The sequence below is a fragment of the Canis lupus genome, chromosome 26 (genome assembly GCF_011100685.1).
Source record: "Canis lupus familiaris isolate Mischka breed German Shepherd chromosome 26, alternate assembly UU_Cfam_GSD_1.0, whole genome shotgun sequence".
Classification (NCBI taxonomy): domain Eukaryota; kingdom Metazoa; phylum Chordata; class Mammalia; order Carnivora; family Canidae; genus Canis; species Canis lupus.
This window is the reverse complement of record NC_049247.1, coordinates 36,636,842-36,660,791: the sequence shown is the minus strand read 5'-3', so window position 1 is coordinate 36,660,791 and position 23,950 is coordinate 36,636,842. Positions and strand designations below refer to the sequence as shown.

Here is a 23,950-nt window from a genome sequence, read left to right as displayed (position 1 = left end):
CTAATTTCTGTACGCTTGGGGGAGCCTGGAGTCTATGTTGAACCTTCTCCTTGCTCACACCTGTACGTGTTTTGTGTGGGGAGGTAACCGGATATTTGGAGAGCGCCGCTGCCGGCTGTTGGCCAAGACGGGGGGGACAGGAGGCGCCGAGCGCCAAGGGAACAGGGGCTTTCTCTGACAAAATTAAGACAACTTGACTCTCTACGATAACTTCTTCCAAATTGATGTGTTTTGTCTCTGTTTCCTAAGTCAGTAAGAGAACAGGAAAACGATGCTCCGCTTTGGAGTGTTGGAGCCCTGGGAACCATACGTAACTGGGAATACGCAACTGGGAAAGAGAATGTGCTTCCAAAGCGGGGCCAGCTCATGACCCAGGAAATTATAGTAATAGTCAAATCTTCCCTTTGTAAGATGCTTTCTGTCTCCTGAACACTGTGCTGAGCGCCCTACATACTTAATACGCTTTAACCCATTCAGTCGCAACCGCAATGCACGTGGCAGGTGCTATTTTGGAAAGTGAGGAAGCCTCGGTCAAGAAGGATGGGAACCCACCAGAGTCGCGTGGCCAGTGGGTGGTGGTGGGGTCCAGGGTTCCGAACAGAGCAGTTTGCACTTGAGAAATCAACCGGGTCAGCAGTTGCATAGCCTTGGGCAAATCATGTAATTTCTCTGCATTTGTTTCATTAGCTATTATTTATAAAAAGGCTCCCTGGTGGGCCGTCGCCTCGAAGGAGAAAAATAAAACACGTGCATGCCGACAGCTGTCGGGGCCGACCAGGTAGTGAGGTATATTCATACGACAGCTCCTATAATTGGCAGGTGCTCGTCTCAAGCTCTGAAATCTCTAGAGTGTTGTGATATCTCCCTGAAGAGATGAAATTGAATCTGATGAGACGATGTGATAAATAAGACTCTGATCCTTACGCAGTCACCCAAACTGGAATATATGTGCTGTAAGCAGACGAGGTATGAAGGGGCTGGTGGCATATGTGGATATGGACACACCGCCGGGTTTGTGTATTTCCTTCGTGTGGGTCCCAGGTGATATCCTTAACCCGTTGTGACTTTGACCCGTTGCATGTTCTCCTAAGTCTCCCTTTTAGGAAGTCTCTTAAAAAATAATTCTAGGGGCGCCCCAGTGGCTCGGTCAAACAGCTAACTCTTGGTTTTGGTCAGGTTGTGACCTTGGGGTCCTGCTGTTGAGCCTGTGTCAGGCTCTGCGCTCAGTAGGGTGTCTGCTTGAGATGCCCTCCCTCTTCCCTTTGCCCCTCCCCTGCTCTCTCTCTCTTTCTTTATTAAAGATTTTATTTATTTATTCATGAGAGATGCAGAGAGAGGCAGGGACACAGGCAGAGGGAGAAGCAGGCTCCATGCAGGGACCCCAGTGTAGGACTCGATCCCAGGACCCAGGGGTCACAACCTGAGCCGAAGGCAGACGCTCCACCGCTGAGCCACCTAAGTGTCCCAAAATAAATAAATCTTTTTAAAAAAATAATTCTACTCTGTCATTTTTTATACTACCTATAACATTTTGGGGTTAAGTAGGCTCCTCATAGAGGTTTAACCTACCAAATTTGGATCTTTCAGCTGTGTAAAACCACATGCACATTTTTGCTTGTGATGTGATTTATGTAGAAATGCGTTAATCACTTAGAGTATGTCACTCACGTTTCCTAGTTCTGGGATGATACCGTCCGATTTTTGAGTCTGGGTTCATCCCTTACTAGCATGTACTCTTAGGGAAATTATTTAGATTCTCTGCCCTTGACTTGATTACCTGCAAAATGGAGATAATTAGTCCCCTAAACAATTAAGATGGTTATAAATAATAGGATGTATATGCCTGACATGCAACAATCCCTCACCAATATTAGCTGATACTTATAATTATCATAAAAATGTTGGTCAAAAAAAAATAAAAAATAAAATAAAAATGTTGGTCATCATCCTTATCCTCATTTGTAGGAAATATGAAAAGTTTATTAAGAATACAATTAGTAGACAAATGATATATTTAGTCTCTAAAGTGTGTATCTCAGAGTTAAGATTTTCTCATTTATAAAATAGGAATAATACTTGACTGATTACCCATTAGGTGGTTCTGTGTAGATGTAATACGACTGGCTGTGTAGCCAACATCCTCTGGTCGGCTGTGGAAACACCACACGATACTGGTGTTAGATCAAAGGGTGAGCCTAGGAGGAGAGGAGGAATGTTTCCCATAAGAGGGGCAGTCTGCTTTAAGAAAAATTAAAGGATATTTTCCTGAAGTCTCGGATGTAGGCAGGTAGAAATCTGGGTCCCATGACGAAGATGAGATAAAATATCAAACGAGGTGACTGTATTGATTTGGAAAATTTCTCTGTGCACCTGCTTGGGAAATAGGAACTGCTTTCTGTGGACAGGCACGGTGGAGAAAATAAAGGCGATAGCTTCTTGTGGGGGAGGATTTCTTATTTTCTGTCCCGCAGATCTTGAATTTCCCCTGGTACTTTATATAATCAGAAGAGGTAAAATGCCTGTGTCATTATGGAGCAAAGAGGTGTGCAAATGCCCCCGGCGTATGTGGCTGGAGAGCCTGGGACACTACAGGCATACCACTTGGTCTCTGCTGTGCTGACAGGCACGGGAAGCCGTACCGGGGAGGAGTAGGGACAGAGCGCCAGCATCACAGGTTAGGGTTTGTTGTTTTCTAGCAAAAGAGAGCACAGTACAGAGCGACTTGGGATTGTGACAGTTGAACACACAAAATTAAATTTTTTTTTTTCAGAAAGCAGTTTGCTGCATTAATGGTTTCCTTTTTTCTTTTTCTTTTTTCTTTTTTCTTTCTTTTTTTTTTTTTTTTTTTTACTTTTGTCTATTTCTCAGTAAAGCCTGTTCCTTTGAATGTTTCCTGACAATCTTTCCAATCGTAAACTCTAAGCCGCCTGTCAGGAACCGTTTTGTCAACCATACCTTGTGCTATGTGATATTTTGCATTTATATCGAGTCCTTCAATCAGTAACAAAAATAAGAGTGCCCGAAGGATCCTTCTTATAGAGTCGCAAAAGGAAGTCATCGCTGAAGGCTAAGTGGCTTTCCCCATTTCACAGAGCTCACTGGGGGGAATTTAATAAACGCCCGAGCGTGGGATTCCTGGCCTAGTAGGTCTGGGCGGTGTGTTGGAGTCGGGGAATGACGAGCCACAGTGCTCCAAGGTACCTCAGCCACCATCCCGGCCAGCAGTCCCGTTTCCAGATGAGAGCACCGAGCTCCACGATGGATGGACGGTGCTGGTGGTTCTCAGAGTGTGTCTTGAGCACATCTGGATCACCTGGGGGTGCTTAGAAAGGCATTTTCGTAGATCTTCCTGGAACTCGGTGTAGGAGGCCCAGCAATCTGTGTTTTGACAGGCCCTCCGAGTGATCTGATGCATGATACAGCTTGACCTCCACTGGACTGGATTTTAATTTTTCTTACCCCATCCAGGGGGTTCCTTTTACTTTTTTCTTTTAAGATTTATTTATCTGGGGCAGCCCCAGTGGCTCAGCGGTTTAGCGCCGCCTTCAGCCCAGGGCCTGATCCTGGAGACCCGGGATCGAGTCCCACATCAGGCTCCCTGCATGGAGCCTGCTTCTCCCTCTGCCTCTCTCTCTCTCTCTGTCATGAATAAATAGATAAAAATCTTTAAAAAAAAAGATTTATTTATCTGTTCTAGAGAGAGAGAGAGAGAGAGCAAGTGCAAGCAGGTCAGAGGGAGAAGGAGAAGCAGACACCCCATTGAGCAGGGAGCCCAAGGAGGGGGACTCAATCCCAGGACCCTGGGGATCAGGAGCTGAGCTGAAGGCAGGCCCTTAAGGGACAGAGCCATCCACGCACCCCTCCCAGGGGGTTTCTTATTGCAGTATGCTGTTTCTCTTCTTTCTCCCTCTTTCTTTCTCTCTGCAATTGAGGGAAGGGGATGCTCTAAACCTCACTGTGTACACCAACAGCCAAGCCCAGTGGGAAAACTGAAGATGATGACCTTTCATATACATCCTACAACAACTTTGCGCAAGTTGAGCCTTTGACAAACGTAGCGTGCTTGAGATTCAGCAACGCAGATAATTGTCTCCTTTCCCTAGTTCATAGAACTCTGGTTCTCCTAGAATTTCTAGGAGATGCTAGGAGATACTACTCTTGCCTCATGCTGTTGAGAAAGAACCTTAATATCTTGATGAAGCGAGCCAACCCTACCCCCCTTCACCTGTCTTGCATCTGGATTAAGGACTGGTTAGCAGAGCCTGAGTCACCTCACCATTTGTTTTCCCCCTAACTAGCAAATGCAAATCCGTCTGTAACCACCCTGTAAGCGTGTGCATAGTGTTCTGAATTCCTCATGCCTGTTTCCAAATGCTGAGTATGGAGCAAATAAGACCTAATACATATTTAAGCACTAAAAGTAGATTGCCATTATTGAACTCGGAATAATATGTAAATTGTCCTTTTGATTGGTTTAAATTGGCTTTCTTGGATTCATTATGATTCTCCCATAAAATAATTGTAATGGTGCTTTTGCAGACAAATCAGGTGCATGCTTTTCATCAGCGAATGTGAGAAGACACAGTGAGAATCTGCTGGAGACAGAAGCCAATTTTTCACGAATCTAATGAAACTTAAAGTCAAAACCCCTCACTTGCACAGGTACCTCCAGAACCCGGTGTTGAATTTGGGGCTTGTAATTTCATATTCTCTTCCTTCCACAGGGTTCCCCAAATGGTCGAGGCCTCAGGCCCTGTGAAATCTAGAACCTCCTCTGCTTACAGAGGGTTAGTTAGGTACTAACCATCAGTGGATGGAAATACTTTACACGTTGAACCGAGTAAAAGCTTTTCCATTATGCTCGCTGAGCATCGGATCAAAATGAGCACCGTGACAGTTTTAAAGCAGATAGAAATTGTTTCTGGGTAAGCGCCTTGACAGTTGCTACCGGCTTTAGATTAGCATCAGACTGGGCTGTCAATCAGTTCGTTAGCATTTTAGATTTCTTTTCTCTTCAATAGCAGTAGGCAAGAAGCATCCTAGCAGCTTCTGTGATATTAGGCAGTGGGGTGTATTCACACACCCATCAATGTGAGCCTCTCGATGCGTTCAGAACAAGAGCAACTTTACTTTTGGTCAATTCTGGCCCCAGGAATTCAGAAACGCTTTTACCTTCAAAAATAACGTCTCAAAGGGAAAGCATCTCGATTCAATCCTGAAATCAATGCCAAAGGCTTATTGAACGGATCTGTCTTTGATTTTTGTTTGTGTGGCTTGCATTTCTGATGTCTCCGAATGACAGCGTGATTTACATCTTCATTTTAATGAAAGAATTACTTTTTTTTCATCCTTGAAGGAGACAAAAAAAAAAGTGATTCGATCATAAATATGACCCAGTTGCAGTAGGTTTGGATGTTATTTATTTATTATTATTGTTATTTATTTGGATGTTATACTAATTTCAGATTTCCTAATGGGAGAGTTCACGATTACTGTGGCTTTTGTGGTTGGCATTTTAGAGGTTGAAATGTTGCCAGCAATGCTTTTAAATCGCTCACTTGAATGGAAGGGAAGTTATGACGGGGAAATAAACCGTGTGGCATCTCCGCATAATAGCGGTGGAGATAGCACTCGACTTTCTGGCATTCTGTATGTGTCAATATTTAGGGCTTTTAGACTCATTTAGTTCAGGGCTTTAGACTCATTATCTTTTCCCTCAGCTTCATTGTTAAGGAGTTGTCATCTTGTCCAAGTTAATTAATCTCTCCGGGTCTCAATTTCTTTGTACGGTAAATGTGTAGGAGGATACCCGGCGCACTGACTGTCATAAAACAAGCATACAAAACAGACTTTATAGTTCTTTCAATGAGAAAGTGTTGTATGCGTGAGCTCGTGGAGGGGGATCTGGGTTGAAAATGTAATACCTCTGTCTAGACTTGTCTGCATCTGGGGAAATGCAGAGTGAAGTCTAGAGCTGTAAGGCTTGGCTTTATGGGAGGAGTGAATCTGAAGGCTGGAGGGACAACTAACCACCATATGACATTATGGATAATACTGTCACTTAGAGGAATACGTGGTATTTTGTCTTGATGCTTTTTTTTCGGAGCTAGTGGCTCATTACGTTTCCTAGGATTCATGGCTCGGTTTCCTGCTATTCCGGGGAGCTGTGGATCCCCAAAGGAGCCCGATACACACCCAGGCACATGGTACTGGGAAAAGATGCTGAGCTCCAGAAATATGTGAAAATACAGGCGGCCTCTGTTTTGCAAAGTGTCCAACCACGGTGACGCCAGCAGAGTTTTGCTCTTTTTCCAAAATGACACGAGGGAGCAAATTTAAGATGGGATTTAAGTCCTGGCCTCCTCTCTGCCATTTTATTCACTCATCCATTGTGAAGCTAGCCTCTTGGTTAGGTCCCTCCAGAAAGTCACCTTCCAGCTCAAGATTGAGATAAGACCAACCCTGCACAAGGGTAGAGCACGGAGTTTGGGGTGTGCTCCAAGGCTCTGCTAATGTCTTGTGATTGTTTTTTAATTACCCAGCAGCTTGCTACAACAACTGAAATCTCTACCATAGGAATCACTTCTTGGATCGAGTAATTCTTTGCAACACACCACAGAAAAATGTCTTCTATTTGGCCTGCGGTGCTTTAACTTTAACGTGGTCAGCGAGAAGCCTTGATTATTCTTCTTTTTCTGGAGGTGGATAGAACTCATTGTGATTAGTTGCATTTATCCTCAGCTGCCAGGAAAATATGGTAAAGTGAACATATAAAACTGCATCTGAGACTCTAAACTTTAGGGAACATATTGACGGTCTCCCGAGGGGAGGAGGGTGAAGGGATGGGAGAAATAGGTGATGGGGATGAAGGAGCACACCTGTCAGGATGAGCACTGGGTGACCTATGGAAGTGCTGAATAACTATGTTGTCCACCTGACACTACTATAATGCTGGAATTAAAATAAAAGCTTAAAAAGCTAAGAAAACCCTGTACTGCAGCACAAGAACATTTACATGTGTGTAACCTTCCGCTTCTCCTTTGTGAGCCCACACGTGGCTTCTTAATTTTTCTGAACCCGAGACAATTCTTCAACTCCTAAAGAATTGCACAATTTTGAGAAAGTAGCCATTTCAGAGATTAGTAATATATTAATCCTAATATACAAACACTAGTCATAAGAATACTTTTAAAAATAGGTAGGTTGATGCTTAAAGGTTGATTATGCAAATAATCTAATTTTTCATTAAAGTCGTATTTGAGTAAAATATTTGACAAGTAGACTATATAAAATAATAGATATCCACTATTATGAAAAGAATGCAATGAAGTAGAATGTAACCCTAAAAACCGATGTTAGGTATTATTGTATCATGTATTGGGGTAAAATTTTACATCACGAAGTAGGTATTATTTCTATATTACAGTTGAGGACGTGGTGGTTTTAAGAGGTTGACTTGCCCATAGTCAAACCCTTTGTTAGGAGTGAAGTTGAAATGTGATTTTATGCACCCTGACCTCAGAAGTGTCATTCTCAAACAGGATATTTGCATACATTCAACCCAAATTCATAACACCCTGTAAACAGTCTTCAAGATATTATAGATATTTGTGTGCATGTGTATATATATTTGTACAGAATTATGTATATATATGAGCTCTTACTATGTAGATTGTATGTAAACTACTTTTTGTTCAACAGCATCTGATGGGCCTCTTCCTATACAAAAAGGGATAGAGCACATGTTTTTAAGGGCTGTGTAATATTACATTCTACATATTTTTAAAAGGGTCTTGCTGATGATTATGTGTTATGTATTATTTTATGAATAGATAGATGCAAATTTCCTAGAACATCCTTTTTCATATCCATTTATATACTATGAGATGGTTTGTTTTAGGGTAAGTGCTAGTCGGAGGACCAGTGAGCAGACAGTATGTACCCATTTTATATTTTGGCACATTCTTCTGAGCAGCCAGACAGAAAGGGTGAGCAAATGTATCTTCTCATCAATGATCTCAATGAGCAGGATCCCATTCCTAAATGCCCTTTACAAAATGAGATTACATCAGGAGTTTTTGGCCTTGCCCAATGTGATTGTGTATGTTGGAGTTCTTCTCATATATATCGTCGTCTGAGTCCAGGGAATTGATACATGTATATTTTTAAGTAGATTTGTGATCAGATGGGTATATTTTCAAGCCTAAACTTTTGGAATCCCATGGTGTCGGCAAATCTGATGATACCTTTCTGTTTCACTTAAAACCTGATGCCTTTTTAAAAAACAGAAATACCATGCTTGAATCCTACAGAGTTCGCTACCAACAGGTTTAAGACAATATTTTAAAGTTGCATTATCTCTGGTGTTTCTAGTTAAAAGGTAAATGTGAAGACCTATGAACGTTCAAATCAGTCATTTTATTTTACCATTCTGGAATAGTGCTAATTTTGTTTGGTCTTCCTGCAGTTACATGCATTTACTTTTGTGTGTTAACGGAGGCCTTCCGTGAGGTGCTCCCATTGAAATGCTGACTGTTTAAGGGAAAGCAGGCACAATATTGACATTTTGTTTTGCTTTGTTTGAGATTTTATTTCTTTATTTGAGAGAGGGAGAGAGAGAGCATAAGCAAGAGAAGGTGCAGGAGAGAGAGAGGGACAAGCAGACTCCCCTACAGAGCACAGCGCCCATCTCGGGGCTCTGTCCTGGGATCATGACCTGAACTGAGGTCCGATGCTTCACCGACTGAGCCCCCCAGGTGTCCCTTGATGTTTCATCTTGATAGAAGTTTTGAGTTTTTCCTATTTCTATCACTCTTACAAGTGGATGTTGAGAGTCTATCGGGCTTTATGGAATAAGATATTCGGAAAATTGTGTCCTCCTATAAAAAATATTCAAAACTTGGTATCAGGGTATTTGTTTCTTTTAGTTTTGATCAGCAGTGTTTCTTCTAGTTCTGTAGGTTGTTTCCATTTGCCTAAATCTACAGTTTGTCTTTGATCACTTGCTCCGTCCCTATCCTGTGTATGTCATGCTTCCTGGGATATCTTTTAATATATTCAGTTGACATCCAAGATTTTTCTACTTTGGTTGATTAATGGAGATGCTAAATCAATTGGAACTTTCTTTCAGCGACTGTTAGGCCACGCTGCAATGTGTGGTGTTTCTTGGGATTCTTCTATCATGTTCATCTTCAAGATATAAAAACCATGTAGTGTCTCTTAAATCCTTCCTCCTAGAGAGTTGTTGAAAGAGTAACACGGTGCCCTTCATCCCAATTCTCTTCTCTCCATGTCTCTTTCAAATTTTGTAATAGAGTCTAATAGATAAATCCAAGCATTCAACTAGATTATTACTAAGTGTCAATTCTTATGTAAAAATTGTTTTTCTACTCTGTAGTCTCACCTATAACTGGCCAGGTTAATAGCCTGAATTTTTAAATGATTATTGGCTTGAGAAACTCTACTGTTTTAGGTTTGTTTCACACTTAAAATTCTTTTTGGAGATCAGGATAGTCTTTTCCATTATCAAAGATACCCCATTAGCCATTTTGCCCATACTCTGCTCCCCTCTCCTCTGGCAACCATCGGTTTCCTCTCTGTATTTATAGGTTTCTGCTTTTTCTTTGTTTATTCATTTTTTTAAGATTCTACATATGAGTGAAATCATATGATAGTTGTCTTTTTTAGTTTGACTTACTTCACTTAGCATAATACCCTCTAGGTCTTTCCATATTATCACAAATGGTGTGAAGTCATCCTTTCTACGACTGTGATGTTCCTTTGTGTGTGTGTGTGTGTGTGTGTGCATTTTTTTTTTGGTGAAAATTTAATTTTATTAAACCTTACAATGAATGTTGTGGCATATCATTTTCCATTATGTGACAATTTATTGGCTGGCATCTGAATACAGTACTTCTTCTGAAAAATACACAATGGGAAGTGACGAAAGGGAGAAACTAGTTGTTTAGTGATATATGAGGGTGGGGAAAAAAAAGAAAAAAAGAAATAAGAAAAAAGATGACGACCAATTAGTATCTTTAGAATCTAACTCTAAAATGGTTAAAGTTCCAAGCAATAGTGCTGCTGTTGCAGTTCGCAAGAATATGGTTATCATCTCATCTGGCCCCCACAATTCTGATAATTGCAAGGATTATTTTACCTGTAAAATTCAACCTAAGGTTTCAGCTGGGTGATATGATTTTAAAGAGCATATGTATGTGTATACATACATATATATCACATTTTCCTTATCTGTATGTGTATCAGTGGACACTTGGGCTGTTCCCATCTCTTGGTGATTGTAAATAACGGTGCAGCAAGTACAGGGGTGCTTATATCTTTTCTAAATAGTGTTTTTGTTTTCTTGTAAATTCTCAGTAGTGGAATTGCTGAATCATATGGTAGATCTATTTTTAATTTTTTGAGGAACTCCATACTTGTTTTCCACAGTGGCTGCACCAGCTTGCATTCCCACCAACGGTGACGAGGGTTCCTTTTTCTCCACATCCTCGCCAATGCTTGTTATTTCTTATCTTTTCAATTCTAGTCATTCTGACAGGTGTGATGTGATATCTCATTGTGGTTTTGATTAGCCTATCCCTGATGATGAGGGATGTCGAGCATCTTTTCATGTGTCTGTTGACCATCTGGACATCTTTGGAAGACATTGAGTTGTGTTAAGCTCTTTATATAGTTTGGATCTTAACCCCTTATTAGATATATCATTTGCAAAAGTCTTCAGCCATTCAGTAGCTTTCCTTTCTGTTTTATTGACGGTTTTCTTTGCTATGCAAAAGCTTTTTGTTTTGTTGTAATCCCAGTAGTTTTAGTTTTGCTTTTGTTTCCCTTGCCTTGCAAATGTCATTTTATGGAACAGAATTGGGCTGTTGTCCAACACTTACCTACATTAGTTTATTCTCTTTATTTTTTAACTTTTTAAATTTCTTTTTAGTTTATTATCTTTAAACAGCATTTTTTTCCCTTTCATAAGAAAGAAAAAGATTAACTTTGGGAGCCCAGCATTTCCCTTTAAATATAGAAAATCACATTATCTTCATATATTCTAGAACCATGTTCTTTCTAAATTAGCTCACCATAAGTAGGATTTATATCTTTGGCTTTTTTTTTTTTAATTTTGCATTTAAAAAAATACACCAAGTAGGGTGAGATGATTAAACCATCACCTGCTTGACACACAGGATGGTATCTCCTGTTTCTTTAATGTTACATCCTGTACCTATGTCATCTACCCCTCACTTCCCCCAGTGAAGCACTAGGAACATTTTTCAAAAAAAAAAAAAAAAGCTGATCCTACCTTCAAAATAGCCCACAGGGGCAGCCCGGGTGGCTCAGCAGTTTAGTGCCTCCTTCAGCCCAGGGCCTGATCCTGGAGACCTGGAATCGAGTCCCAAGTTGGGCTCCCTGCATGGAGCTTGCTTCTCCCTCTGCCTGTGTCTCTGTGCCTCTGTGTGTGTGTGCGCCTCATAAATAAATAGATAGATAGATAGATAGATAGATAGATAGATAGATAGATAGATAAATAGATAAATCAATAAATAAATAAATAAATAATAAAATCTTTAAAAAAGAGAACAACAAAAAAAAAGAAAAAGAAAAAGATAGCCCACAAAGTCATAGTGTTTAGAATATGGAACAAATATTTTCCTAGAAGCAAGGTTTTGAAATTGAGAGATTAAGTAGTGGCTAACTGATCAGGTAAGTTTTGAAATAAATGCAACTGAAAAAAAATAAATTGGGCTGGCTGGGAACATCTAAGCACTCTACTGTAATATTCTTTCTCTGAGAAAATGCTCTCTCTTTTTGCGATAAGGGCTCCAAAAAGAGCTCACCTGTGACCTCTGCCAAGGAGACTAGCTGCTTAGAAATACAAGTAAACTGTAAGACAAAGGATGGGGAATTTGCTGGGAATTCTTTGGGATGGTATCATTTTGAGTTCATAGTTTGAGAAATCTGTGTACTTTCCCATTTGGTTTTCAGATGCTTTACATAAGGTTAATCAGGATCACACTATTTTACCTTTTCAGTGTTTGGAACCCATTTTATCTGTAATAACAGAAGCTTGCAAGACTTATGTCCAGTGGAAGCTATAGTTGCTTTTCACTTTACATAGGGGTATATTAAATTATAATACCTAAGACACATTTTTATAGATAAAATCATGTTTCTGCATAGGAGAGCACATAGAAAAGCAGTATGAGTGATGATGATCCATTTTATTTTTAAAAAAGATTTTATTTATTTGAGAATGAGAGTGAGCGAGAGCGAGAGAGAGAGCGAGAGCACAAGCAGGGGGAGCAGCAGAGGCAGAGGGAGAAGCAGACGCCCCCCTGAGCAGGGACCCTGACGTGCGGCTCCATCCCAGGACCCTGAGATCATGACCTGAGCTGAAGGCAGATGCTTCACCGACTGAGCCACCCAGGGCCTCAGCAGTGACCCATTTTATAATTGGAACATTTGTCCATTCAGGTTTCATTCTTTCAAAAATGAGCGCAAAGAGGATCAGAAGAATAGAGTTAGAAAGGCATGGGCTTTAAACCCAGGCAGTTTCTTCAAATTCCAACTCAAATGTAGGAATTCGGGCAAATTTCTTAATTTTTCCGAGTCTCACATGTTTCTACCTGTGAAATACTAAGGACGCTTGGAAGAGGCATTTATCACCGCAGTCTTCGATACTGCTGCGTATGCTTCCCTCTTCATGTCTCCCCATCAGCCAACAGAAGCATCATCTGCCCTGCTGTCTGGACCAGAACCTCAGAACCACCCTTGATTCCTCTCTGTCCCCTCAACCTATGAAACCATCCTCAGTACATCTCCTTTTCTCTATCTCCTGGGTGTTTTGTGCAAACCACCATCTTCTGTAGCTAGACCACTGGCTTGTATTCCCCAGGTTCCGTTTTCACATAGTAGGTGGAGAAATCTTTTGGTCCAGGGACTATCATCATCTTGATCCCTGCTTCCAACCCTGTTAGTCCTTCATTCAGACTCAAATCCCTTCAGTGACTCAAGAGTTTCAGTGTCTCTGTGCCTCCTGATCACCTACTGCTCCCTTCTGCTACCTCCACATCTGCTCTCTAGTCTTACTTTTGTTCCTTGCCTCCAGGCCTTTGCACAAAATATTTCCACCGCTCGGAAGGTCTTTCTTAGGACCTTCTCATGGTTTGCTTCTCATCATTCATTTCTGAGTTTCATTATCTTGGCTTCAAAGAGGTCTTCCCTCCCCAGCCTGTGTAAGGTACGTGCTACCCAACACACGTCATTCTTGAACAGATCAACCTCTCTCACTTTCCTTACAGCACCCCTTGATAACTAAAGTCAGTTTCCTGATTTGATTAATGTTAAGGTATTGTCGACTTCCATCGGTATCATCTGCCCAGTACAAATAAGAAATAAGGTATCATGAAATCAAGTGTTTACTTAGTTTGGGTTGTGCTATATGCAGCACCCAGAACAGTGCTCGGCACCTGTTAGGTGCTTGACACATAAATGTGGAAATCATAGGTGCTAACAATTTTCCATAAATATGTATGTGTGTGTGTATTTCCAAGTAACTGTACCAGCGATGGAGGGTACAAAGTAGAATTCAGGCAAATTTAGGCACCGATAGTATCATTGACAATCTTCTGGCACAAGAGAGGAGATCAATGTGTACTAGACAAACTTACCCATAGGAGCAAAGAGAGGAGCAGATATAGAGCGGGGTGGGGGATGACAAGGTTGTTTTTTTTCTTAAGTGGAACAGACTGCATGGAGTATGCCATTTACCCTAATCTTCAGTGGTTTAAAATTTCAGGAGCAAATGTCAAGTTAATTTTGAGACAATTACTGGATCAGTGGTAACTGGGGCAGAAAATCGTTTTAATGTGAGTAGGATGAATTATTCCTTAGGTGTCCTTAAGGTTTGCATATATACTAAAATGGAGCACAGGCAAACTAAATTTTGCAGGGAAGCTTTCATGTTTTATAGGATTAATTCACAATATTTAATGGTGCGGCATATTGTATAACATTTACAGAAACTTCTCACTCTCTTGTTTGAAATGAGCATCCTGTTTAGTGAGGCTTTGCAAACCTCTTGGTGGGATATAAATTATAGTTAGAGGAGAAACTGGAATTCCATGTCGCATGCTCTATTCCTAACTCTAGCACGTAATCGGACATTTGTAGTCAAATTACTTTCATTTCCTTTTTCCCTCCACTCAGAAGTAACATTTCCCAGGTATTTTTAGAAAATTAATTAGTTTCCATTAATTAATTTGTTTCCATTATTGCTTTAATAACTCTACTGAACCTCAGAGTTACTCACTGTAATGGTGTGGACCTTGTGTGCCAAGTGCAATACAATAGCCTTTGTTTGAATAGAATTCTTCTGTTGATGTCAGTCAATTAACTAAAGTGGTTTTTTAATGCCTACCTTGTGAGCCACTTTGTGCCCAAGGCCCTGTAGGGACTCCAGGAGTAGACTACTAGGTTTCTATGTTCAAAAACTTCAAAATCTAGTTGGTAAGAAGGGAGTGAGTTGTAAGACCGTATAAAATGAATGCAATATAGCTGCAGCAACTTCCTTCTAGAAATGTCTCCTGAGGCAAGGAAAAGCAAAAGCAAAAATAAACTATTGGGACTTCATCAAGATAAAAAGCTTCTGTGCAGCAAAGGAAACCATCAACACAACTAAAAAGCAGCCTATGGAATGGAAGAAGATATTTGCAAATGACATCTGATAAAGGGGTAATATCCAAAATATAAAAAGAACTTCTAAAACTGAATACCCCAAACATGACATGAATAGATATTTTTTCCAAAGAAGACATCCAGATGGCCAACAGACACATGAAAAGATGCTCAACGTCACTCATCAGGGAGATGCAAATCAAAACGACAACGATACCACCCCACACCTGTCAGAATGGCTAAAATCAACAACACGAGGAATAACAGGTGTTGGTGAGGATGTGGAGAAAGGGGGACCCTCTTGCACTTTGAGTGGGAATGCAAACTGGTGTCGCCACTCTGGAAAACGGTATGGAGGGTCCTCAAAAAGTTGAAAATAGAGCTACCCTATGATCCAGCAATTGCACTAGTAGGCATTTACCCAAAGGATTCAAAAATACTAATTCACAGGGATACATGCACCCTGATGTTGATAACAGCATTATCTACAATAGTCAAATTATGGAAACAGCCCAAGTGTCCATAGACTGATGAATGGATAGAGATGTGGTATATATACCCAATGGAATATTACTCAGCCATAAAGAAGAATGAAATCTTGCCGCTGTGGCAAGATATGGCTGGAGCTAGAGAGCATTATGCTAAGCAAAATATGATCAGAAAGACAAACACCATAGGATTTCACTCATATGTGGAATTTAAGAATAAATGAGCATAGAGGAAAAAAAAGAGAAAGGGAAACCAACAAACAGTCTTAACTTTTGAGAACACACTGATGTTTACCAGAGATGAGGTAGGTGGGAGGGGTGGATAAAATAGGCGATGGGGATTAAGGAGCACACTTGTGATGAGCATGGGATGATGTAGAGAAGTATTGAATCACTATATTGTGCACCTGAAACTAATAGTACACTGTATGTTAACTAACTGGAATTTAAATAAAAACTTAACAAAATAAAATGAATTCAAATATTTGATTAAGCTTTCACCATATGTAGCATGAATAATGAGTGATAGGAAAGTTCTAGGGTAAATGATACCAAAGTTCAACGGAGCTGCATTGTCAGTGCCACTGCATCAGATGTCTGGGTGTTTATCATCATGCGGGAAAGTCTACTCTTGGTTATTTTGTTTCCAAATCTGAGATCCTATTTGGTTTTCAGGAGATCCTATTAAGCCATAAATAATTCCAATAATGGTAGCATTCAACAGTCAGCATTTATGGAGTGTCTAGTGGGGAAGTGGTAGGGGTAGCCTGAGGAATGAGAGACCAAATCGCTGATGAGTGGTGAATTTCAGTTAGATATGACCATATGTTCCATCATTTAATATTAATTGTTATCGTACAAAATAGATTTCATGTTGAGGAAACAGGCTCAGAGAAGGGAAAATACTTGCACCAGATAGTTCAGCTCGGAAACGGTGGAGTCAGAATTTTAGGCTCCTCTCTTTAAAGCTACACTCTTTCTGCAGCATCACGTGACCTGTCGGATTGAAAAAAAATCTGTAACAACGATACAATACAAAGAGGGGCTACTGCAGGTGTTTTGAGGAGATTTGAGTAGTTTCTATTAATTAGTTTTTCTTACTGCATGATTTATCCCAGTGAGCCTGAGAATAACCCAGGATAGAATGAGTCTTTTTTTGCCATGTATAGTATAAAATTAGTAATCACATCTCCATTTGATGAAATTTATGATCTGTGTCTTGAAGAGGTTCTCTCACTGAGGTGAGTTACAGAAAAATATTATCAATTACAAAACACAAAGTGTCAACAGTACAATTCAAGATATGCATTTTTTTCATGATCATTCTCTCCTTCGTTGACACTGAATTTTTTCGTGAAACAGCAGTTTGCTAAGGAAAATAAAGCTGAGAGGATTAAAACAGGATTATGCTCCTCTGTACCATTTATAAAGGAATAATATTTAAAAGCTAATTTATGTTGTTAAGATGCTTTGGTGAAGTTATACAATGCTCTAACAATCCGTTTCCCATGTGGGTCTAATTTGTATGTTATATTTTCTCAAGGAGGACCAATTTGTTGCTTTGCTTCCTTTACTCAAAACTGGAAAAATAGCTTTAATAGACCCTACAAATGACTGAGATTTATTTAAGGGAGCTTCATAATACTGGTGTCATGCACATACTTGCCCCCTTTCTGGAGATTCCTCTGTAGTCATTTACTTCCATAGGCCAGGGAATACCTAGGAAGATCTAGCACCATAGATATATCTAAAGAAGAAAAGTCTGGAGAGGAAAAAAAAAAAAAAGAATACAATATATTTTTAAATAAGAAATTGATTTATCAGTGCCACTATCATCCATGCTTTAGCTCTGTGCTGTTGAATGTGTTAGCTACGTATAGTTACTGAGCATTTGGAGTGTTGGCTAGTCTTAGTTGAGAAGATACCATAAGTGTAAAATACTCACCAGATTTCAAAGACTTAGAACATAAACACACACACACACACAAACTTATGTAAAGCATTTCATAAATATTTTATATTGATTACATGTTTGAATAATATTTAAATTTCAGGAGCACCCAGGTGGTTCATTTGGTTAAGCACCGAACTCTTGGTTTTAGCTCAAGTCATGATCTCATGGGTGATGAGATCGAGCCCTGTGCCAGGCTCCACACTCCTCAGGAATCTTGGGAATCTTCTTGAAGATTCTCTCCCTTTGCCCCTCCCCTAACTTGCATACCTTCTCCCTCCCTCTCTCTCTCTCTCCCTCTCAAATAAATCTTTAAATAAAATCTCTCTATTTGTTTCATGCAAGTTTTTTAATGTGTCTTCCAGAAAATTTATGATTACACGTATTATTTATATATTTATATATAATTATATATAATTACACAGTATATTTCTACTGGACATAAATTTTGTAGATGAAGAGGCAAATCCCTTCCTATACCTGGATACTGATTCTTGTTGCCTGTAACTTTGGAATTCAAGCCCATGGCACGGAAAACAAACCAAGTGAGCTTATAACTACAGCCAGGTCATCTCAATTCTCTTACCACAGTCCCTGTCTACCTATCACAGGAAATGCAGAGATGAAAAAAATTGAGCTTCTTCTGTCCATCTGAATTCCTAGGTAAGATAAGCATCCGTTTAACATTAATTCAAGACACGATGAGTCAAGCGTCCTAAAAGATAAAGTATCCATGGCTTCAAGACAGAGGAGGAAAAACACCTAATTTCATTAAGGACTTAAGGAGAAAGGGTGAATTTGGTTAGAAGACCAGTCTATCCGGAGGGAATGGCACAAGCAAATCTGATGGGTAGGAAAGGAAGAGTCACTCAGCTAAGAGTGAATATCCAACTGACCCAGAATAGAGACATAGAAAATAAGTAGGAAAAAAAAAAAAAAAAAACAGGTGATGCTTGAATTATGGATGTCTTGGTTGCCTCCATGACAGACTATTTATCTTGCTAGCCCGTGGGGGACCACTGAAGACTTACAGACGTTCCAGAACTATAGTTTTGAAGTTAGTATAGAAGGGTGGCATTTGGACTTAGATAGGAAGAAATGAATTAGGAAACTAATTACGGCTGTAGCTGTCCAGTCAAAAGGCCATGAGGACCCATAGTAAGATTAGAATGAAGACAGACGGAAGAAGTGGACATCAGAGGTGTTCCTGAGATGTTTTGTCATATGAGGCCGAGAATGGACACGTTCCATAATAGGATGTCATCCTCAGTAGTGTGTGTGTACCAGAAAAAGGAGATAAATGCACACAGTAAGTCTACAGAGGGATGGGCTTTAGCTTTAACATTGACGTAGACCACAAAAGGTACTTTCACTCATGCTGACAACCACCACCATAGTCCTACTGTTTGCAAGGGAAAGGTTTGTACCTCACATCCCACATGAAAATGTAATGGCCATCTCATCGGAGTCAGGAAAGTTTGTCTTTGGCTCTTTTGATTGTAGCAGAAAGAGGGCAAGATAGACGTGAGAATTGGCCCAAGCAGCAGGATGAAACTGCTAGTTGCCATATGGAGGCAGGGCAAGGCAAGCAAAAGTGTCCTGTGGATTTGTTCCCAGCCTCTGGGTCTAAATAAGCAATTAATTGTTGGACTGAAAACTTGTTCTTTGCTTCTTGGTAAGGTGGTCTGAGATGGTGGGGGTGGGGGTGTGTTTGTCACAGCAATGGCACGATGTCCTATTTCTTCTCCTTCATATTTAATGAAGCTTTCTTAAAGTATTAGCTCTCTTCAGCTGTGCTAAAGCCTCTCAAGAAAAGTGGTTCTGTCCCTGCTTAGTTCAGAGTTATAATTGTTAAAAATAACTCCGTTTAGGAATCTCGGAGCACATGGGTCGCCTGGGTGGCTCAGTTGTTTGAGTGTCCAATTCTCGATTTTGGCTCAGGTCATGATCTCATAGGTCTTGGAATCAAGCCTCACCTGGGGCTCCGTGCTCAGTGGCGACTCTGCTTGAGATTCTCTGCCTCTGCCCCTCCCCCACCAGAGCTCATGCTCTCTCTCTCTCTCTCTCAAATAAACAAATAAATCTTGAAGAAAAAGAATCTCTGAGCACAGGTTTACAAAGAAAGTAATTTTCTTATGTATAGTAGATGGTATTTGTGCTATTTTCCCACATTATGTTCATATTCTCTAGCCAATTTAAATATTAGTAACAAAGTAGAGATAGCTGATGATATATATTCTTAATCTTAGGGGAATTCAGTGAATATATTTAAATTTATAGCACCTGTTCAGGCATGAGGAAAAGGATGTACCTATATTCTCTTCTCAACTGACATCATTATTCATGTCTCAAGATAGACTAAGCATTTCTCAAGAGAAATATAGCTATTTAGGTGCAGCACGTTTTATAAATATGGATAGGAGAGTCAGCTCTTTGATCAATTCACAGAGTGTGCACTCAAATCACTAAAAAGGCTCTCACTTTGTCTTTCAATGCTCATTTCATAAGTTTTTGCTTGCAGAGGTCTCCTTTCTGTCATCGGAGTAATGTAGGAGCTGCTTTCTCCTCGTTGGGAAATTTCTATAATTTAACTCCACTTCTAACAAACATAAAGACCGTGTGCTTGATTTCCAGAAGGAAAAAAATGAAGAATGGAACTGCAGCAAGGGAACTTTCCCGAAGGAAAGCTGTAATGAATAGCAGTACTTCGAATCTTCCTGAAAGTGCATTTATGTAGTTTGCGAAAAGCAAATGACCCATTTCAAACACTGAATCCTCACGCTGTGTCAGGATTTTTGCTCTTTGCCCCTGGCCACATATGTGCTATAATGAGTCCACAGAGAGCCCATAGTTCCATGGCAATCCTTGCCTTGTATGGAGAGATAGAGTAGGGAAGGCTTAGAGACCCTTGGCTGCCATCGAATTTCGGTACATTAATATTTAAAAATTATGCATGATCTTTGTAAAGCACTGCCCCAGTATGAAGTAGCATACAGTTCAGAGTAACGAAATTACTGTCATGTAGTAGACTTAAACCTACATAGCCTGTTTTTTACTTAAATATGAATGGACTGGCCGCATGGTGCAAGAGAAGTGGCTTTGAGTGAGCTGGATCTACTAATCCTGGCTCCAGAAAAACCCAGGTTTGATCCAGACAAGTTGTAGAACATCTCCAAGCCTCAGTCCCCGTTGAAAATGGGGACGATAATACCAATTCCAATTCACAGAATGATTCTTGAGGATTGCTTGGGAGACCGCAGACGTAACCCAGGAGGGTACTCTTCACGAGTCATCCCGACACAATGGATGTGGATTCACACAGACCCAGAACGTTTCCTATTATTACTCCTTGTATATGATTCCTGTCCTGTTGCAATCGTGCAACGTAACCATCCCTAGGAAGTTGAAGGCAGAGTGACTTCGAGATAGTGATCGAAATAAGCGCAGAGTCCATTGGCCGTATCACGGAGGGACTGCTTCTTGGCAAACCTAATAGGGACAAGAACGTGTTTATTCATTTACTTTTGAGTCCAAGTGGGTGCTATCCACTGCTTCAAGCATTCAGTGTACAGTGTACATTTTCCTTAGCATCATAATTTGGCTTTGGTGCGCCTTGGAGAACACCGTTGCCCACTCATGTGGCCTAATTCTACTAAGTCCGTCTGTCCCTCTGGGTCGGAGCATCTTGAAACTTTTATTCTAGAACAGAGATTTGGAATTTTAAGGATCACCTGCAGTTTAAAATGCTATTTCCTGAGCCCTGGCTCTGGAGATAATGAGCTAGGGGGACCAGGAGGATCCTGTGCTCAGAAGATTCTGACCAGTGGGCTAGCCTACATCTATAGTCCCTGTTGTTTCTCAAGATATTTATGTCCAAAGTATTTTCATATAAATGGATTTTTACTGTTTTTAGCAAGGGGAACTGCTTATAGAATTTATATGTGATTTCTTGTTGGGTAAAAACAAAACAAAACAAAACAGAAAAACATATCCTTGTCCTTGCTTTAATTGGACTTTGTGAAGAACGTATATAAATAACACTAACCCTATTTGGTTCAAATAAGCTCATCTATGATTTGAAAAGTAACTAATGGGGTGGCTCCGCAGTTGAGTGTCTGCCTTTGGCTTAGGGCATGATCCCAGGGTCCTGGGATTGAATTCTGCATTGGGCTCCCCATAGGGAGCCTGCCTCTCCCTCTGCCTGTGTCTCTGCCTCTCTCTGCATCTCTCATGAATAAATAAATAAAATCTTTAAAAAAAAAAAAAAAAAGAAAAGTTACTCAGGATTGTCAAGTGATCAGTTCATAGTAGTTTGTTCATAAGAATGTATCAGAAAACCTGCCCCTTTTTCTGTGCCACGCAAGCTGCAACTCAACTAAACAGATAGACGAGTTGAACTTTTAGTCAAGAGACTAAACAATCTGTACCATCAGGTGTAACAGTCATCTTTTAATCGTAGCTCCAGAATCGAGTGATTTCCCTTTGTTCCTGATGATGCTACGAATATTTTAAACGTCCAGAACTTGTGCATGACTTCTAACTCCACAGGTTTTTTTTGTTTTGTTTTTGTTTTTTGTTTGTTTGTTTGTTTTTGTTTTTTTGAAAAAGGGGTTTATTGGTGTGGTGGCCTCAACATAACTCCACAGTTTTTATAGCAGTGGCTTTGTGAGGGGTTGCTGTTAGGCGTGGGCGGTACGAATGGTATGAATGGGTGATAGTCCTCGGGTGAGTTGCTCAGTGGATGGTCACGAGGCGGTGTGTGCCCTGTGCCCAGCAGCACATGAGTCAGGGTATGTTAACCATCTGCTCGGTACTGAGTACTTCACTAGCTGCTGCTGGTGAGGGCGACAGGAAAGACAAACAAGAGAATGAATGAATGAATGAATGAATGAATGAATGAATGAATACGTAAATACACAAAGACATAAATACATAGATAAACAACCCACCCACCCCAAACCTCTCCTCTGAGTCAGCTTTCATAGCAAAAGGTTTGAGTTACCTGGGGCGGGTGGTGGGGGGAAAAGAATTGTGTTGCAATATGTAACAAGAAGAATACTACGACGCTTGATTCCGTGTGATTTGAGCACAAAATGGGTATTTACGAGGCTGGGCTCCCCGCCTTTCCTTTCCCTTTGGAAACATGATTGTATATTCAAGCGCAAAACCCGTAAAGCAGTCGAGAAATCAAAGGGAAGGCAAATCATAAAAGGGAAACAAAAAAAAAAAACAAAGATGGTATCACTTACCACAAGTAGAGAAAATTGGGGAAGTTGGAGTTCCCGCCGTGGAACGCCAGAAAGACATTTTCCTACGAGGAGGGACGGCCTAGAGTTGGGGCTGCCCTTGGAGGGGCTGGGGAAATGGGATGTGCTGCAGGTGGGGCGGCCCAGTTCTGCAGCAGCCCTGCCGGGGGGCGGGAAGGATACAGGTCAGATGGGATCTCAGGGCCCTGAGGATGGGATCCCTGTGGGCTGGCGATTTTTGTTTCTCCTCCTGCTTGGGGGTGGGGGGATCGGGTCAACACCCAGCTGTGACTGACTCGGAGAAATCCTTATTTTCGGCATCTGTCACAAACCCACGCAAGAGGCCCCACCTGCAAATCCAGGTGTTAGTGGGCGAGCAGGAAACAGGTCCCTCTGGGCGCTCGGTTCCCAGCGGGGGATCCCAGGCCGGAGGCCTTCCCGCCACTGCTCCTGCTTAGGGACTGGGTGCCGAGCGTGGAAGAAGCAGAGCTGAAGCTTAGGACCCTCTGGCCCATGGCCTCCCCGCTCCGCGTGCCATCTGCTGTGATGTCACAAGTCAAATAAAGAGGACATTCTTGTTCTTTTTACTTTCATACATTCTCCAAACATTTAGACGGGGAAACGAATACTTAACTCCAGTGGAGAAAATTGTTCTGTCACCAAGAAAAAAAGGCTCCCCTTTCTCCGCAGAGATTTCCTTGCCAAAACCTAATTGCTTAGCATCAAAATGCCACCCTTGTTTCATGCATTAGTAGAAGCAATTCTTCTGTCTCTAATACCGTCTGTCAGCATTCGGGGTGTGAAGCTGAAAGCCATGAAAGCCATGTCACCAGGCAGGCTCAGAGGTTTATGGAGCTTGGCCACACGTCTTCATGTCAGGGCTGGTTTTGAGTTGGTCAGCTCGGGGCATCGTGCTTGTTTTCTGTTCCCCTTTCATGGGGGCGTGGGGGTGGCATTAGGCCCCCAGTATGAAGTAGGGAAAGGGAAAGGAAATGAGGGCGCTGCACTCACTTTTTCAAGACTCCATTAAAGCTTCCTCTGTGCCAAACATTGGTGGGTGGTGGGGATTTGGAGGCGTGCAGGCCAGCCCTGAGATAACCGATAGGATGTGCGCTGGATATTGATTTTTTTAAAAAAAATGAGAATGGCAAATGGTTTGGTGAGGGTGACCATGCATGGGTGTTGTCCAAGCACACAGAAGGGACAGTGGGAAAAATCACATGAAATGGTTTGATGAATAGCTGGGAGCTAGTAAGGAGAAGCACTGTGTGTGTGTGGTGGTGAGTGGGTTGTCATATTTAAATTGTTTTTTATTTTTTTTTTTAAGATTTTGCTTATTTATTCATGCGAGACATAGAGAGAGGCACAGACACAGGCAGAGGGAGAAGCAGGCTCCCTGCAGGGAGCCCGACGTGGGACTCGATCCCAGATCCCGGGATCACACCCTGGGCCAAAGGCAGATGCTCAATCCCTGAGCCACCCAGGTGTCCCCATATTTAAGTTCTAAGAAAAGAGAGGAAGACCACGGCCCTGTGTCCGATGTAAAACTTGTTGGTTACTAATAGGTTTCCTTTGAC

The 23,950-nt window shown here is 41.2% G+C and overlaps 1 protein-coding gene and 1 long non-coding RNA gene across 4 annotated transcripts in view; one reads left to right on the top strand and one right to left on the bottom strand.

Annotated features, from left to right (window-relative positions):
• Positions 1–23,950, top strand: part of PRKG1 (protein kinase cGMP-dependent 1) — a 1,199,428-nt gene that overhangs the window by 535,281 nt on the left and 640,197 nt on the right. The gene's annotated exons all lie outside the window — the stretch shown is intronic.
• Positions 16,018–22,887, bottom strand: LOC111092582. Its single transcript, XR_005379540.1, has 3 exons — positions 22,377–22,887; positions 16,839–16,938; positions 16,018–16,172 (listed from the first exon to the last, which is right to left on the bottom strand). It is a non-coding gene; the product is annotated as an uncharacterized LOC111092582 (long non-coding RNA).